Raw genomic sequence first — 17,354 nt, 5'->3', positions numbered from 1 at the left:
TTCTATATTGTTCTATCAGCTGCTCTTATCCCAGGTGTTCTATATTGTTCTATCAGCTGCTCTTATCCCAGGTGTTCTATATTGTTCTATCAGCTGCTCTTATCCCAGGTGTTCTATATTGTTCTATCAGCTGCTCTTATCCCAGGTGTTCTATATTGTTCTATCAGCTGCTCTTATCCCAGGTGTTCTAGTATGAACTATCAGCTGTTCTTATCCCAGGTGTTCTAGTCTGATCTATCAGCTGCTCTTATCCCAGGTGTTCTAGTATGAACTATCAGCTGCTCTTATCCCAGGTGTTCTAGTATGAACTATCAGCTGTTCTTATCCCAGGTGTTCTAGTCTGATCTATCAGCTGCTCTTATCCCAGGTGTTCTAGTATGAACTATCAGCTGCTCTTATCCCAGGTGTTCTAGTATGAACTATCAGCTGCTCTTATCCCAGGTGTTCTAGTATGAACTATCAGCTGCTCTTATCCCAGGTGTTCTATATTGTTCTATCAGCTGCTCTTATCCCAGGTGTTCTAGTATGAACTATCAGCTGTTCTTATCCCAGGTGTTCTATATTGTTCTATCAGCTGCTCTTATGCCAGGTGTTCTATATTGTTCTATCAGCTGCTCTTATCCCAGGTGTTCTATATTGTTCTATCAGCTGCTCTTATCCCAGGTGTTCTAGTATGAACTATCAGCTGCTCTTACCCTAGGTGTTCTAGTTTGATCTATCAGCTGCTCTTACTCCAGGTGTTCTAGTTTGATCTACCAGCTGCTCTTATCCCAGGTGTTCTAGTTTGATCTACCAGCTGCTCTTACTCCAGGTGTTCTAGTTTGATCTATCAGCTGCTCTTACTCCAGGTGTTCTAGTTTGATCTATCAGCTGCTCTTACTCCAGGTGTTCTAGTTTGATCTATCAGCTGCTCTTATCCCAGGTGTTCTAGTTTGATCTATCAGCTGCTCTTACTCCAGGTGTTCTAGTTTGATCTATCAGCTGCTCTTATCCCAGGTGTTCTAGTTTGATCTATCAGCTGCTCTTACTCCAGGTGTTCTATATTGTTCTATCAGCTGCTCTTATCCCAGGTGTTCTAGTTTGATCTATCAGCTGCTCTTACTCCAGGTGTTCTAGTTTGATCTATCAGCTGCTCTTACTCCAGGTGTTCTAGTTTGATCTATCAGCTGCTCTTACTCCAGGTGTTCTAGTTTGATCTATCAGCTGCTCTTACTCCAGGTGTTCTAGTATGATCTATCAGCTGCTCTTATCCCAGGTGTTCTAGTTTGATCTATCAGCTGCTCTTATCCCAGGTGTTCTAGTATGATCTATCAGCTGCTCTTACTCCAGGTGTTCTAGTTTGATCTATCAGCTGCTCTTATCCCAGGTGTTCTAGTATGATCTATCATCTGCTCTTACTCCAGGTGTTCTAGTATGATCTATCAGCTGCTCTTACTCCAGGTGTTCTAGTATGATCTATCAGCTGCTCTTACTCCAGGTGTTCTAGTATGATCTATCAGCTGCTCTTATCCCAGGTGTTCTAGTTTGATCTATCAGCTGCTCTTATCCCAGGTGTTCTAGTATGATCTATCAGCTGCTCTTATCCCAGGTGTTCTAGTTTGATCTTTCAGCTGCTCTTACTCCAGGTGTTCTAGTATGATCTATCAGCTGCTCTTATCCCAGGTGTTCTAGTTTGATCTATCAGCTGCTCTTACCCAAGGTGTTCTAGTATGATCTATCAGCTGCTCTTATCCCAGGTGTTCTAGTATGATCTATCAGCTGCTCTTACTCCAGGTGTTCTAGTTTGATCTTTCAGCTGCTCTTATCCCAGGTGTTCTAGTTTGATCTATCAGCTGCTCTTACCCAAGGTGTTCTAGTATGACCTATCAGCTGCTCTTACTCCAGGTGTTCTAGTTTGATCTATCAGCTGCTCTTATCCCAGGTGTTCTAGTTTGATCTATCAGCTGCTCTTACTCCAGGTGTTCTAGTTTGATCTATCAGCTGCTCTTACTCCAGGTGTTCTAGTTTGATCTATCAGCTGCTCTTACCCCAGGTGTTCTAGTTTGATCTATCAGCTGCTCTTACTCCAGGTGTTCTAGTTTGATCTTTCAGCTGATCTTACCCTAGGTGTTCTAGATTGATCTATCAGCTGATCTTACTCCAGGTGTTCTAGTATGATCTATCAGCTGCTCTTACTCCACGTGTTCTAGTTTGATCTATCAGCTGCTCTTACTCCAGGTGTTCTAGTTTGATCTATCAGCTGCTCTTACTCCAGGTGTTCTAGTTTGATCTATCAGCTGATCTTACTCCAGGTGTTCTAGTTTGATCTATCAGCTGATCTTACTCCAGGTGTTCTAGTCTGATCTTTCAGCTGCTCTTACTCCAGGTGTTCTAGTATGAACTATCAGCTGCTCTTATCCCAGGTGTTCTATATTGTTCTATCAGCTGCTCTTATCCCAGGTGTTCTAGTATGAACTATCAGCTGTTCTTATCCCAGGTGTTCTAGTATGAACTATCAGCTGCTCTTATCCCAGGTGTTCTAGTATGAACTATCAGCTGCTCTTATCCCAGGTGTTCTAGTATGAACTATCAGCTGCTCTTATCCTAGGTGTTCTAGTATGAACTATCAGCTGCTCTTATCCCAGGTGTTCTAGTATGAACTATCAGCTGCTCTTATCCCAGGTGTTCTAGTATGAACTATCAGCTGTTCTTATCCCAGGTGTTCTAGTATGAACTATCAGCTGCTCTTATCCCAGGTGTTCTAGTATGAACTATCAGCTGCTCTTATCCCAGGTGTTCTAGTATGAACTATCAGCTGCTCTTATCCTAGGTGTTCTAGTATGAACTATCAGCTGCTCTTATCCCAGGTGTTCTAGTATGAACTATCAGCTGCTCTTATCCCAGGTGTTCTATATTGTTCTATCAGCTGCTCTTATCCCAGGTGTTCTATATTGTTCTATCAGCTGCTCTTATCCCAGGTGTTCTATATTGTTCTATCAGCTGCTCTTATCCCAGGTGTTCTATATTGTTCTATCAGCTGCTCTTATCCCAGGTGTTCTATATTGTTCTATCAGCTGCTCTTATCCCAGGTGTTCTATATTGTTCTATCAGCTGCTCTTATCCCAGGTGTTCTATATTGTTCTATCAGCTGCTCTTATCCCAGGTGTTCTAGTATGAACTATCAGCTGTTCTTATCCCAGGTGTTCTAGTCTGATCTATCAGCTGCTCTTATCCCAGGTGTTCTAGTATGAACTATCAGCTGCTCTTATCCCAGGTGTTCTAGTATGAACTATCAGCTGTTCTTATCCCAGGTGTTCTAGTCTGATCTATCAGCTGCTCTTATCCCAGGTGTTCTAGTATGAACTATCAGCTGCTCTTATCCCAGGTGTTCTAGTATGAACTATCAGCTGCTCTTATCCCAGGTGTTCTAGTATGAACTATCAGCTGCTCTTATCCCAGGTGTTCTATATTGTTCTATCAGCTGCTCTTATCCCAGGTGTTCTAGTATGAACTATCAGCTGTTCTTATCCCAGGTGTTCTATATTGTTCTATCAGCTGCTCTTATGCCAGGTGTTCTATATTGTTCTATCAGCTGCTCTTATCCCAGGTGTTCTATATTGTTCTATCAGCTGCTCTTATCCCAGGTGTTCTAGTATGAACTATCAGCTGCTCTTACCCTAGGTGTTCTAGTTTGATCTATCAGCTGCTCTTACTCCAGGTGTTCTAGTTTGATCTACCAGCTGCTCTTATCCCAGGTGTTCTAGTTTGATCTACCAGCTGCTCTTACTCCAGGTGTTCTAGTTTGATCTATCAGCTGCTCTTACTCCAGGTGTTCTAGTTTGATCTATCAGCTGCTCTTACTCCAGGTGTTCTAGTTTGATCTATCAGCTGCTCTTATCCCAGGTGTTCTAGTTTGATCTATCAGCTGCTCTTATCCCAGGTGTTCTATATTGTTCTATCAGCTGCTCTTATCCCAGGTGTTCTATATTGTTCTATCAGCTGCTCTTATCCCAGGTGTTCTATATTGTTCTATCAGCTGCTCTTATCCCAGGTGTTCTATATTGTTCTATCAGCTGCTCTTATCCCAGGTGTTCTATATTGTTCTATCAGCTGCTCTTATCCCAGGTGTTCTATATTGTTCTATCAGCTGCTCTTATCCCAGGTGTTCTAGTATGAACTATCAGCTGTTCTTATCCCAGGTGTTCTAGTCTGATCTATCAGCTGCTCTTATCCCAGGTGTTCTAGTATGAACTATCAGCTGCTCTTATCCCAGGTGTTCTAGTATGAACTATCAGCTGTTCTTATCCCAGGTGTTCTAGTCTGATCTATCAGCTGCTCTTATCCCAGGTGTTCTAGTATGAACTATCAGCTGCTCTTATCCCAGGTGTTCTAGTATGAACTATCAGCTGCTCTTATCCCAGGTGTTCTAGTATGAACTATCAGCTGCTCTTATCCCAGGTGTTCTATATTGTTCTATCAGCTGCTCTTATCCCAGGTGTTCTAGTATGAACTATCAGCTGTTCTTATCCCAGGTGTTCTATATTGTTCTATCAGCTGCTCTTATGCCAGGTGTTCTATATTGTTCTATCAGCTGCTCTTATCCCAGGTGTTCTATATTGTTCTATCAGCTGCTCTTATCCCAGGTGTTCTAGTATGAACTATCAGCTGCTCTTACCCTAGGTGTTCTAGTTTGATCTATCAGCTGCTCTTACTCCAGGTGTTCTAGTTTGATCTACCAGCTGCTCTTATCCCAGGTGTTCTAGTTTGATCTACCAGCTGCTCTTACTCCAGGTGTTCTAGTTTGATCTATCAGCTGCTCTTACTCCAGGTGTTCTAGTTTGATCTATCAGCTGCTCTTACTCCAGGTGTTCTAGTTTGATCTATCAGCTGCTCTTATCCCAGGTGTTCTAGTTTGATCTATCAGCTGCTCTTACTCCAGGTGTTCTAGTTTGATCTATCAGCTGCTCTTATCCCAGGTGTTCTAGTTTGATCTATCAGCTGCTCTTACTCCAGGTGTTCTATATTGTTCTATCAGCTGCTCTTATCCCAGGTGTTCTAGTTTGATCTATCAGCTGCTCTTACTCCAGGTGTTCTAGTTTGATCTATCAGCTGCTCTTACTCCAGGTGTTCTAGTTTGATCTATCAGCTGCTCTTACTCCAGGTGTTCTAGTTTGATCTATCAGCTGCTCTTACTCCAGGTGTTCTAGTTTGATCTATCAGCTGCTCTTACTCCAGGTGTTCTAGTTTGATCTACCAGCTGCTCTTACTCCAGGTGTTCTAGTTTGATCTACCAGCTGCTCTTACTCCAGGTGTTCTAGTTTGATCTATCAGCTGCTCTTACTCCAGGTGTTCTAGTTTGATCTACCAGCTGCTCTTACTCCAGGTGTTCTAGTTTGATCTACCAGCTGCTCTTACTCCAGGTGTTCTAGTTTGATCTATCAGCTGCTCTTACTCCAGGTGTTCTAGTTTGTTCTACCAGCTGCTCTTATCCCAGGTGTTCTAATTTGATCTACCAACTGCTCTTATGCCAGGTGTTCTAGTTTGATCCCTAACATCTCATTATGTGCTCAATTCAATGCATCCCCAAAAACATTCTAAACGGAGCTATACCTCTCTGTAGATATAGATCATATATTATTTCGATCATACGCTTTTATCTTCCTTCCTGGTATCATGGCCTTTTCGTGTAGCTTATTGTCTGGGTGGGTGATGTCATTTGTTTCGATTTTTCAGTGCCTGTGTGACGGACTCACATGTCTCTGTTTATATTCATATATATAGATATATATATATATATATATATTTGCACACAAGAAAAATTTGAAAACAATATGATCAGAATTAAAAGACAAATTAAAATTGCGTGAAGCTCTTCCAAATATTTATTACAAAAAATAAAGAGCAGATTATTTATTTTTATTTTTACAGATTGTTACGAATAACAAATGACAAATAACACAAAGGAAAACAAGATAAAATAAATCAGGGAAGAAAGGAAATAAATTCAAGTGAAATGCATTATCAACATGAGTTACAGAAGTTTCTTTCCTCATTGTGCTCCAGGTGACGCTGGGAGATACCTTCATCGGCATCGGGAGGAAGACTCCGGACTGTCAGGGAAACACCAAGTACTTTCGCTGCAAGTTCTGTAACTTCACCTACATGGGAAGCTCCTCAGTGGAGCTGGAGCAACACTTCCTGTCTGCCCACCCCAACAAGATGAAATCCCAGCCCCGCCACTGCCGAATGACGACAAGCCCTTGGAAGGGAAGGGGAACCATGTGACACGGGGTGGTGGCGTGGAGGGGGCGGAACCGGGAAAGTGGGAGAACCGGTGGTGGTCCGTGCGGAGGACGACTCGGTGGCTGGCTACTCCGTCCCCATCCATGCCACAGACTCGCCGGGCTGGATGGGGGCCGACGGCAGGGCCACAGACTCACCTGGCTGGACGGGGCCGACGGCGGGGCCACAGACTCACCTGGCTGGACGGGGCCGACGGCGGCTCCACAGCGGTGGCCTATTACTGGTGTAAGTACTGCAACTTCAGCTGTGAGTCGCCCAGCTCACACGCCTGCTGGAGCATTATGAGAGGAGACACAGACAACCTGGAGGAGGAAGAGGGGGACCAGGGAGGGCAGCCCAGCCAAGAGAGAGCGAAGGAGCAGCAAATCCAGGGATGGAGAGAGAGACCCCACAGCCGGTGGAAAGACAAGACAGGAACGAGTGGTTCGATGGGCGCAACGGACCCGGAGACGGTGGTGACCAGCTACAACTGCCAGTTCTGTGACTTCCGCTACTCCATGAACCACGGGCCTGAGGTTATTGTGGTGGCGCCTCTGCTCCGCCACTACCAGCAGGCCCACAGCATCCACAAATGCACCATCAAGCACTGCCCGTTCTGCCCGCGTGGCCTCTGCAGCCCTGAGAAGCACCTGGGGGAGATCTCCTTCCCATTTGCTTGCAGGAAGAGCGCATGCTCCCACTGCGTCCTCCTTTTCCTCCAGCTGTCCCCCAGGGTAGCTCCCCAACTCCCAGGCCCAGCGTCACCCACCTGTGTGACCAGTGTCCCTACGCCACCAGCGACATTGACCTGCTTCTGCTGCACTACGACAGTGCCCATGCCACCCACGGCGTGCTGGAGGTCAAGCCCGAGCAGGAGGGAGCTGAGACGGGAGGTACTCGGCCCCTAAGGGCCCTCACGGGAGCACTCATGCTCCAAGTGCCATTTCATCACAGATGTGGAGGAGGAGATCTTCCGTCACTACAGGTGAGTAGTGGGGAGTTGAGTTGAGTTGGAGTTAGAATGTTATTAGAAAGACAAAATATAATACATGTGCATAATTCTTGGAACTCCTTGGAACTCCTTAGAACTCCTTGGAACTCCTTAGAACCCATTGGAACTCCTTAGAACTCCTTGGAACTCCTTGGAACTCCTTAGAACTCCTTGGTACTCCTTGGTACTCCTTAGAACTCCTTGGAACTCATTGGAACTCCTTAAAATTCCTTAGAACTCCTTTGAACTCCTTAGAACTCTTTGTAACTCATTGGAACTCCTTAGAACTCCTTAGAACTCCTTGGAACTCCTTGGAACTCCTTAGAACTCATTGGAACTCATTGGAACTACTTAGAACTCCTTGGAACTCCTTAGAACTCCTTAGAACTCCTTACATCTCATTGGAACTACTTATAACTCATTGGAACTACTTATAACTCCTTGGAACTCCTTGAACTCCTTAGAACCCATTGGAACTCCTTAGAACTCCTTGGAACTCCTTGGAACTCCTTAGAACTCCTTGGTACTCCTTGGTACTCCTTGGTACTCCTTAGAACTCCTTGGAACTCATTGGAACTCCTTAAAATTCCTTAGAACTCCTTTGAACTCCTTAGACCTCTTTGAAACTCATTGGAACTCCTTAGAACTCCTTAGAACTCATTGGAACTCCTTGGAACTCCTTAGAACTCCTTGGAACTCATTGGAACTCCTTAAAATTCCATATAACTCCTTTGAACTCTTTAGAACTCTTTGAAACTCATTGGAATTCCTTAGAACTTCTTGGAACTCCTTATAACTCCTTATAACTCATTGGAACTACTTAGTACTCCTTGGAACTCCTTTGAACTCATTGGAACTCCTTGGAACTACTTAGAACTCATTGGAACTCCTTAGAACTCCTTGGAACTCCTTGGAACTCCTTGGAACAATATAACTTCTAGAAACTCATTGTGATGTCCCATTTTACTCAATGCTCTCTTGCTGCTCACATGTTGTAGTTAGTCGACCGGTCGAGTACTTAAAGGTTTGGAAAAATACATTCTTTAGGACCGTTCTTCTTATCTTCTTAACCATAGAACATACGGTAAACACACCATGTTGACATATGTATACATTGGTATGGTGCTCGATATAATGAATATGACAAGTGGTCAATGGACTTTTAAGGTTTGGTTCAGCTTCCTATTGAAAACCTGATTATCATTGGTAATAATGTTAGTTTAGTATGGTATCATGCATCATGGCTCAGTGCTAGGATCCAGCTAGTGTAAGCATTGTTGACATTGTTCTTTGTTCATTTTAGGGTTATGAGATTATCTGTTTTTGTGACGTTGAATAAGTAAATCCAGTTTTGCTCATGATGAACAACAGACTTGCACAGTCACACACAGTACATGCAGTTAATCAACTTAAGGGAATCAATAGTGAAATGTTAAAAGTCAGGTAATTCTGTAACCCCTTTGTGTGGGTTTTGATTTAGTCTTGCCTTTTTGGATCTGTGTGTTTGTGTGAGTGTGAGTGTGTGTTTGTGTGTGTGTACGCATGTGTCTATGCATGCGTGCATGTCCGCTTGTGTGCGTGTGTGTTTGTCTGAGGACAACTGCCACTGAAATCAGGAATTGCACTCTATTGCACTCTGTAATACCTCCACATAAGATATCAATTACATTAAACCAATTACATTCTGTTTCAGCTCAGCCGCCTGTTTAGATTCGGCTGTTTGGGAATGTATTGATAGAAGTGAGTCTTGTGCTGTGGCTTGATCCATATGTCCACTTGAAGCCTTTACAGATGCAGAGCGCTGAGAAATCAATAGGTGGGTTTAAATGCAACAAACCGTGTCTTCTCGGGATATATTAGATGATTCTACGCTGAGTCAAGGGAAACATATTTATACTGAGTTAGCCAGCAGGTCAGTGTCACGCCTTGGTCTTGGTATTTTGTGTTTTCTTTAATTATTTGTTCAGGCCAGGGTGTGACATGGGGTTATTGTATTGTCTTATTGGGGTTTTTGTAGGCATTGGGATTGTGGTTGATTAGGGGTGTGTCTAGTATAGGCTTGGCTGCCTGAGGCAGTTCTCAATCAGAGTCAGGTGATTCTTGTTGTCTCTGATTGGGAACCGTATTTAGGTAGCCTGGGTTTCATTGTGTATTTCGTGGGTGATTGTTCCTGTCTCTGTGTAGTTTCACCAGATAGGCTGTAATTAGGTTTCTCGTTCCGTTTGTTGTTTTGTATTTGTATAGTTATTTCATGTGTCACTTTTTTCATTAAAGTCATGAGTTACCACCACGCTGCATTTCGGTCCGACTCTCTTTCTACAAACGAAGAACGACATTACAGTCAGGGCAAACATATTTATACTGAGTTAGCCAGCAGGTCAGGAGAAACATATTTATACTGAGTTAGCCAGCAGGTCAGGGTAAACATATTTATACTGAGTTAGCCAGCAGGTCAGGGTAAACATATTTATACTGAGTTAGCCAGCAGGTCAGGGGAAACATATTTATACTGAGTTAGTGTCATGTTTTGTCATTTATTATCTTGTCTTGTCCCTGTGCTTCCCATTCTATTCGTTTCCCTCTGCTGGTCTTATTAGGTTCTTTCCCTCTTTCTATCCCTCTCTCTCCCCCTCCCTCTCTCACTCTCTCGCTCTCTCTTCTCTCTATCGTTCCGTTCCTGCTCCCAGCTGTTCCTATTCCCCTAATCAATCATTTAGTCTTCCCACACCTGTTCCCGATCCTTTCCCCTGATTTGAGTCCCTATTTCTTCCTTTGTGTTCCGTTCCTGTCCTGTCGGTTCCTTGTTTAGAATTCACCGTGCTGTGATTGTGTATCGCCCTGTCGTGTCGTGTTTTCCTCAGATGCTGCGTGGTGAGCAGGTGTCTGAGTCTGTCTGGTTCAAGTGCCTTCCCGAGGCAACCTGCTGTTCACCTGCTGTTCAAGATCGAGTCTCCAGTTTGTCCTCGTCATTTCGAGTGAAAGTTGTGTTTTTTGATTGTATTTACTTTACTGGATTAAAGACTCTGTTTTCGCCAAGTCGCTTTTGGGTCCTCTTTCACCTGCATGACAGAAGGAACCGACCAAGGAATGGACCCAGCGACTTCAGACGCTCGTTACACTGCCGTCGAGATCCAAGGAGCCATGCTCGGCAGACACGAGCAGGAATTGTCTGCTGCTCGCCATGCCGTGGAGAACCTGGCCGCTCAGGTTTCCGACCTCTCTGGACAGTTCCAGAGTCTACGTCTCGTGCCACCTGTTACTTCCTGGCCTGCCGAGCCTCCAGAACCTAGGGTTAATAACCCACCTTGCTACTCCGGGCAGCCCACTGAGTGCCGCTCCTTTCTCACGCAGTGTGAGATTGTGTTCTCTCTCCAACCCAACACATACTCTAGAGAGAGAGCTCGGGTTGCTTACGTCATTTCACTCCTTACTGGCCGGGCTCGAGAATGGGGCACAGCTATCTGGGAGGCAAGGGCTGATTGCTCTAACAAGTTCCAGAACTTTAAAGAGGAGATGATTCGGGTTTTTGACCGTTCAGTTTTTGGTAGGGAGGCTTCTAGGGCCCTGGCTTCCTTATGCCAAGGTGAACGGTCCATAACGGATTATTCTATTGAGTTTCGCACTCTTGCTGCCTCTAGTGAGTGGAACGAGCCGGCGCTGCTCGCTCGTTTTCTGGAGGGACTCCACGCAGTGGTTAAGGATGAGATTCTCTCCCGGGAGGTTCCTTCAGATGTGGACTCTTTGATTGCTCTCGCCATCCGCATAGAACGACGGGTAGATCTTCGTCACCGGGCTCGTGGAAGAGAGCTCGCATCAACGGTGTTTCCCTGCTCCGCATCGCAACCATCTCCCTCCTCTGGCTCAGAGTCTGAGCCCATGCAGCTGGGAGGATTCGCATCTCGACTAAGGAGAGGGAACGGAGGATCACCAACCGCCTGTGCCTCTATTAGGAGTTGCTGGACATTTTGTTAATTCATGTCCAGTAAAAGCCAGAGCTCATCTGTAAGCGGAGGGCTACAGGTGAGCGCAACTACTCAAGTCTCTCCATCAAAATCCTGTACTACTTTGTCGGTCCATCTACGCTGGACCGGTTCGGGTGCTACATGTAGTGCCTTGATAGACTCTGGGGCTGAGGGTTGTTTCATGGACGAAGCATGGGTTCGGAAACATGACATTCCTTTCAGAGAGTTAGAGAAGCCTACGCCCATGTTCGCCTTAGATGGTAGTCATCTTCCCAGTATCAGATTTGAGACACTACCTTTAACCCTCACAGTATCTGGTAACCACAGTGAGACTATTTCTTTTGATTTTTCGTTCACCGTTTACACCTGTTGTTTTGGGTCATCCCTGGCTAGTATGTCATAATCCTTCTATTAATTGGTCTAGTAATTCTATCCTATCCTGGAACGTTTCTTGTCATGTGAAGTGTTTAATGTCTGCCATCCCTCCCGTTTCTTCTGTCCCTACTTCTCAGGAGGAACCTGGCGATTTGACAGGAGTGCCGGAGGAATATCATGATCTGCGCACGGTCTTCAGTCGGTCCCGAGCCAACTCCCTTCCTCCTCACCGGTCGTATGATTGTAGTATTGATCTCCTTCCGGGGACCACTCCTCCTCGGGGTAGACTATACTCTCTGTCGGCTCCCGAACGTAAGGCTCTCGAGGATTATTTGTCTGTGTCTCTTGACGCCGGTACCATAGTGCCTTCTTCCTCCGGCCGGGGCGGGGTTCTTTTTGTTAAGAAGAAGGACGGTACTCTGCGCCCCTGCGTGGATTATCGAGGGCTGAATGACATAACGGTTAAGAATCGTTATCCGCTTCCCTTATGTCATCAGCCTTCGAGATTCTGCAGGGAGCCAGGTGCTTTACTAAGTTGGACCTTCGTAACGCTTACCATCTCGTGCGCATCAGAGAGGGGGACGAGTGGAAACGGCGTTTAACACTCCGTTAGGGCATTTTGAGTACCGGGTTCTGCCGTTTGGTCTCGCCAATGCGCCAGCTGTTTTTCAGGCATTAGTTAATGATGTTCTGAGAGACATGCTGAACATCTTTGTTTTTGTCTATCTTGACGATATCCTGATTTTTTCTCCGTCACTCGAGATTCATGTTCAGCACGTTCGACGTGTTCTACAGCGCCTTTTAGAGAATTGTCTCTACGTAAAGGCTGAGAAGTGCTCTTTTCATGTCTCCTCCGTTACTTTTCTCGGTTCCGTTATTTCCGCTGAAGGCATTCAGATGGATTCCGCTAAGGTCCAAGCTGTCAGTGATTGGCCCGTTCCAAGGTCACGTGTCGAGTTGCAGCGCTTTTAGGTTTCGCTAATTTCTATCGGCGTTTCATTCGTAATTTCGGTCAAGTTGCTGCCCCTCTCACAGCTCTTACTTCTGTCAAGACGTGTTTTAAGTGGTCCGGTTCCGCCCAGGGAGCTTTTGATCTTCTAAAAGAACGTTTTACGTCCGCTCCTATCCTCGTTACTCCTGACGTCACTAGACAATTCATTGTCGAGGTTGACGCTTCAGAGGTAGGCGTGGGAGCCATTCTATCCCAGCGCTTCCAGTCTGACGATAAGGTTCATCCTTGCGCTTATTTTTCTCATCGCCTGTCGCCATCTGAGCGCAACTATGATGTGGTAACCATGAACTGCTCGCCATCCGCTTAGCCCTAGGCGAATGGCGACAGTGGTTGGAGGGGGCGACCGTTCCTTTTTGTCGTTTGGACAGACCATAAGAACCTTGAGTACATCCGTTCTGCCAAACGACTTAATGCCCGTCAAGCTCGTTGGGCGTTGTTTTTCGCTCGTTTCGAGTTTGTGATTTCTTACCGTCGGGTAGCAAGAACACCAAGCCTGATGCCTTATCCCGTCTGTTTAGTTCTTCTGTGGCTTCTACTGATCCCGAGGGGATTCTTCCTTATGGGCGTGTTGTCGGGTTAACAGTCTGGGGAATTGAAAGACAGGTTAAGCAAGCACTCACGCACACTGCGTCGCCGCCGCGCTTGTCCTAGTAACCTCCTTTTTCGTTCCTGTTTCCACTCGTCTGGCTGTTCTTCAGTGGGCTCACTCTGCCAAGTTAGCTGGTCATCCCGGTGTTCGAGGCACTCTTGCGTCTATTCGCCAGCGCTTTTGGTGGCCGACTCAGGAGCGTGACACGCGCCGTTTCGTGGCTGCTTGTTCGGACTGCGCGCAGACTAAGTCGGGTAACTCTCCTCCTGCCGGTCGTCTCAGACCGCTCCCCATTCCTTCTCGACCATGGTCTCACATCGCCCTAGACTTCATTACCGGTCTGCCTTTGTCTGCGGGGAAGACTGTGATTCTTACGGTTGTCGATAGGTTCTCTAAGGCGGCACATTTCATTCCCCTCGCTAAACTTCCTTCCGCTAAGGAGACGGCACAAATCATTATCGAGAATGTATTCAGAATTCATGGCCTCCCGTTAGACGCCGTTTCAGACAGAGGCCCGCAATTCACGCCACAGTTTTGGAGGAGTTCTGTCGTTTGGTTGGTGCGTCCGTCAGTCTCTCTTCCGGGTTTCATCCCCAGTCTAACGGTCAAGCAGAGAGGGCCAATCAGACGATTGGAAACAGATACTACGCAGCCTTTCTTTCAGAAACCCTGCGTCTTGGGCAGAACAGCTCCCCTGGGCAGAATACGCTCACAATTCGCTTCCTTCGTCTGCTACCGGGTTATCTCCGTTTCAGAGTAGTCTGGGTTACCAGCCTCCTCTGTTCTCATCCCAGCTTGCCGAGTCCAGTTCCTCCGCTCAAGCGTTTGTCCAACGTTGTGAGCGCACCTGGAGGAGGGTGAGGTCTGCACTTTGCCGTTACAGGGCACAGACTGTGAGAGCCGCCAATAAACGCAGGATTAAGAGTCCAAGGTATTGTTGCGGCCAGAGAGTGTGGCTTTCCACTCGCAACCTTCCTCTTACGACAGCTTCTCGTAAGTTGACTCCGCGGTTCATTGGTCCGTTCCGTGTCTCCCAGGTCGTCAATCCTGTCGCTGTGCGACTGCTTCTTCCGCGACATCTTCGTCGCGTCCATCCTGTCTTCCATGTCTCCTGTGTCAAGCCCTTTCTTCGCACCCCGTTCGTCTTCCCTCCCCCCTCCCGTCCTTGTCGAGAGCGCACCTATTTACAAGGTACATAAGATCATGGACATGCGTTCTCGGGGACGGGGTCACCAATACTTAGTGGATTGGGAGGGTTACGGTCCTGAGGAGAGGAGTTGGGTTCCGTCTCGGGACGTGCTGGACCGTTCACTCATTGATGATTTCCTCCGTTGCCGCCAGGATTCCTCCTCGAGTGCGCCAGGAGGCGCTCGGTGAGTGGGGGGTACTGTCATGTTTTGTCATTTATTATCTTGTCTTGTCCCTGTGCTTCCCATTCTATTCGTTTCCCTCTGCTGGTCTTATTAGGTTCTTTCCTCTTTCTATCCCTCTCTCTCCCCCTCCCTCTCTCACTCTCTCGCTCTCTCTTCTCTCTATCGTTCCGTTCCTGCTCCCAGCTGTTCCTATTCCCCTAATCAATCATTTAGTCTTCCCACACCTGTTCCCGATCCTTTCCCCTGATTTGAGTCCCTATTTCTTCCTTTGTGTTCCGTTCCTGTAGTTAGCCAGCAGGTCAGGGGAAACATATTTATACTGAGTTAGCCAGCAGGTCAGGGGAAACATATTTATACTGAGTTAGCCAGCAGGTCAGGAGAAACATATTTATTTAGCCTGCCCTTTTCTTCTGTTATTATCTTTGAGTTTGGCTTTTTAAACGTATTTAGTAGTCTTTGTCAGTGTGATTATTTCAACCTATCACTTGTTGAAGGCTGATTTTCTGCAATGCTTTTAACATTTTCACCTCTCTAGACAAAGTCCAGCTCATTCCTCACTGTAGGGGTGAATGGTTGCTAGATCTAATCCCTAAACTGATCATGTAAAAATATGTCGTTCTGCCCCTGAACAAGGCAGTTAACCCACTGTTCCCAGACCATCATTGTAAATAAGAATTTGTTCTTACCCGACTTGCCTTGTGAAATAATTAAAAATAAAACCATGTTTTACCCCTAGCCTCTCCAGCCCAGACTCCCCAGTCCTAGACCAACACTCCCTTGTTTGCTTCTATCTATATAGTGTACAGCTCCCTCCTTCTCCACCTCCTCCTAATCCTCAGAGAGAGGGGCACCGGCAGCCCAGTTACCAGTCGTGCTGGGCCAGAGTTTTCATTTCCTCTGTGATGTCAGAGGGATCTGTCCGTCACACTGGTGGGATTCAGTTCAGTTCACCTCACAGCTCCGCGCCGACCAGGCCTTTGTTAAATACCCAGTGTTGAGTGCGTTCACTGGTGCATAGCTAAGGGAGTTTCATTTCATAGTCCACTAATGACATCCACTCAATACTTTTACTGACACAGACATTGGGTTTTTAGCCCCAAAAACCTGTTTATTGTATAAAAAATCAATAAAAGCATTTGAATGTATTTTAAAGAGTGCAGATACTCCAATCACATTGAGTACAGTGGTACCATACCATCAGTGGTGCCATACCATCAGTAGTGCCATACCATCAGTGGTTCCATACCATCAGTGGTGCCATACCATCAGTGGTTCCATACCATCAGTGGTGCCATACCATCAGTGGTGCCATACCATCAGTGGTGCCATACCATCAGTAGTGCCATACCATCAGTAGTGCCATACCATCAGTGGTGCCATACCATCAGTAGTGCCATACCATCAGTAGTGCCATACCATCAGTAGTGCCATACCATCAGTGGTGCCATACCATCAGTGGTACCATACCATCAGTGGGGCCATACCGTCAGTGGTACCATACCATCAGTGGTACCATACCATCAGTAGTGCCATACCATCAGTAGTGCCACACCATCCCATACCATCAGTGGTGCCATACCATCAGTGGTGCCATACCATCAGTGGTGCCATACCATCAGTAGTGCCATACCAGCAGTGGTGCCATACCATCAGTAGTGCCATACCATCAGTGGTGCCATACCATCAGTAGTGCCATACCATCAGTAGTGCCATACCATCAGTAGTGCCATACCAGCAGTGGTGCCATACTATCAGTGGTACCATACCATCAGTGGTGCCATACCATCAGTGGTGCCATACCATCAGTGGTGCCATACCATCAGTAGTGCCATACCATCAGTAGTGCCATACCATCAGTGGTGCCATACCATCAGTGGTGCCATACCATCAGTAGTGCCATACCATCAGTGGTGCCATAGCATCTTTACTTACTTACATTATTGTCCCCATGGGGACATTTTGTTACAGTGTCAAGTACACATTTAAAATGGTGTTTAAACACAAAACAAATTGACAATACAACTTTAAGAACAGTTACATACAAAGAAAAATAGACTAGCCTGCTAGGATCATTAGCCTGCTTGCCTTACTGGGTGGATTGGATCATTAGCTTACTGGCCTTACTGGGTGGATAGGATCATTAGCCTGCTGGCCTTACTGGGTGGATATGATCATTAGCCTGCTGGCCTTACTGGGAGGATAGGATCATTAGCTTGCTGGCCTTACTGGGTGGATAGGATCATTAGCTTGCTGGCCTTACTGGGTGGATAGGATCATTAGCCTGCTGGCCTTACTGGGTGGATAGGATCATTAGCCTGCTGGCCTTACTGGGTGGATAGGATCATTAGCCTGCTGGCCTTACTGGGAGGATAGGATCATTAGCCTGCTGGCCTTACTGGGAGGATAGGATCATTAGCCTGCTGGCCTTACTGGGAGGATAGGATCATTAGCCTGCTGGCCTTACTGGGAGGATAGGATCATTAGCCTGCTGGCCTTACTGGGTGGATAGGATCATTAGCCTGCTGGCCTTACTGGGTGGATAGGATCATTAGCCTGCTGGCCTTACTGGGAGGATAGGATCATTAGCCTGCTGGCCTTACTGGGTGGATAGGATCATTAGCCTGCTGGCCTTACTGGGTGGATAGGATCATTAGCCTGCTGGCCTTACTGGGTGGATAGGATCATTAGCCTGCTGGCCTTACTGGGTGGATAGGATCATTAGCCTGCTGGCCTTACTGGGTGGATAGGATCATTAGCCTGCTGGCCTTACTGGGTGGATAGGATCATTAGC

At 46.4% G+C, this 17,354-nt stretch overlaps 1 pseudogene; it reads left to right on the top strand.

Annotated features, from left to right (window-relative positions):
* LOC124012273 overlaps positions 1 to 17,354 on the top strand; it is a 245,447-nt pseudogene that overhangs the window by 65,083 nt on the left and 163,010 nt on the right.

Source organism: Oncorhynchus gorbuscha, linkage group LG24, assembly GCF_021184085.1.
Source record: "Oncorhynchus gorbuscha isolate QuinsamMale2020 ecotype Even-year linkage group LG24, OgorEven_v1.0, whole genome shotgun sequence".
NCBI classification, from domain to species: Eukaryota; Metazoa; Chordata; class Actinopteri; order Salmoniformes; family Salmonidae; genus Oncorhynchus; species Oncorhynchus gorbuscha.
Note: the sequence above shows the minus strand (reverse complement) of the source record. Positions and strands in the feature narration are given on the sequence as shown.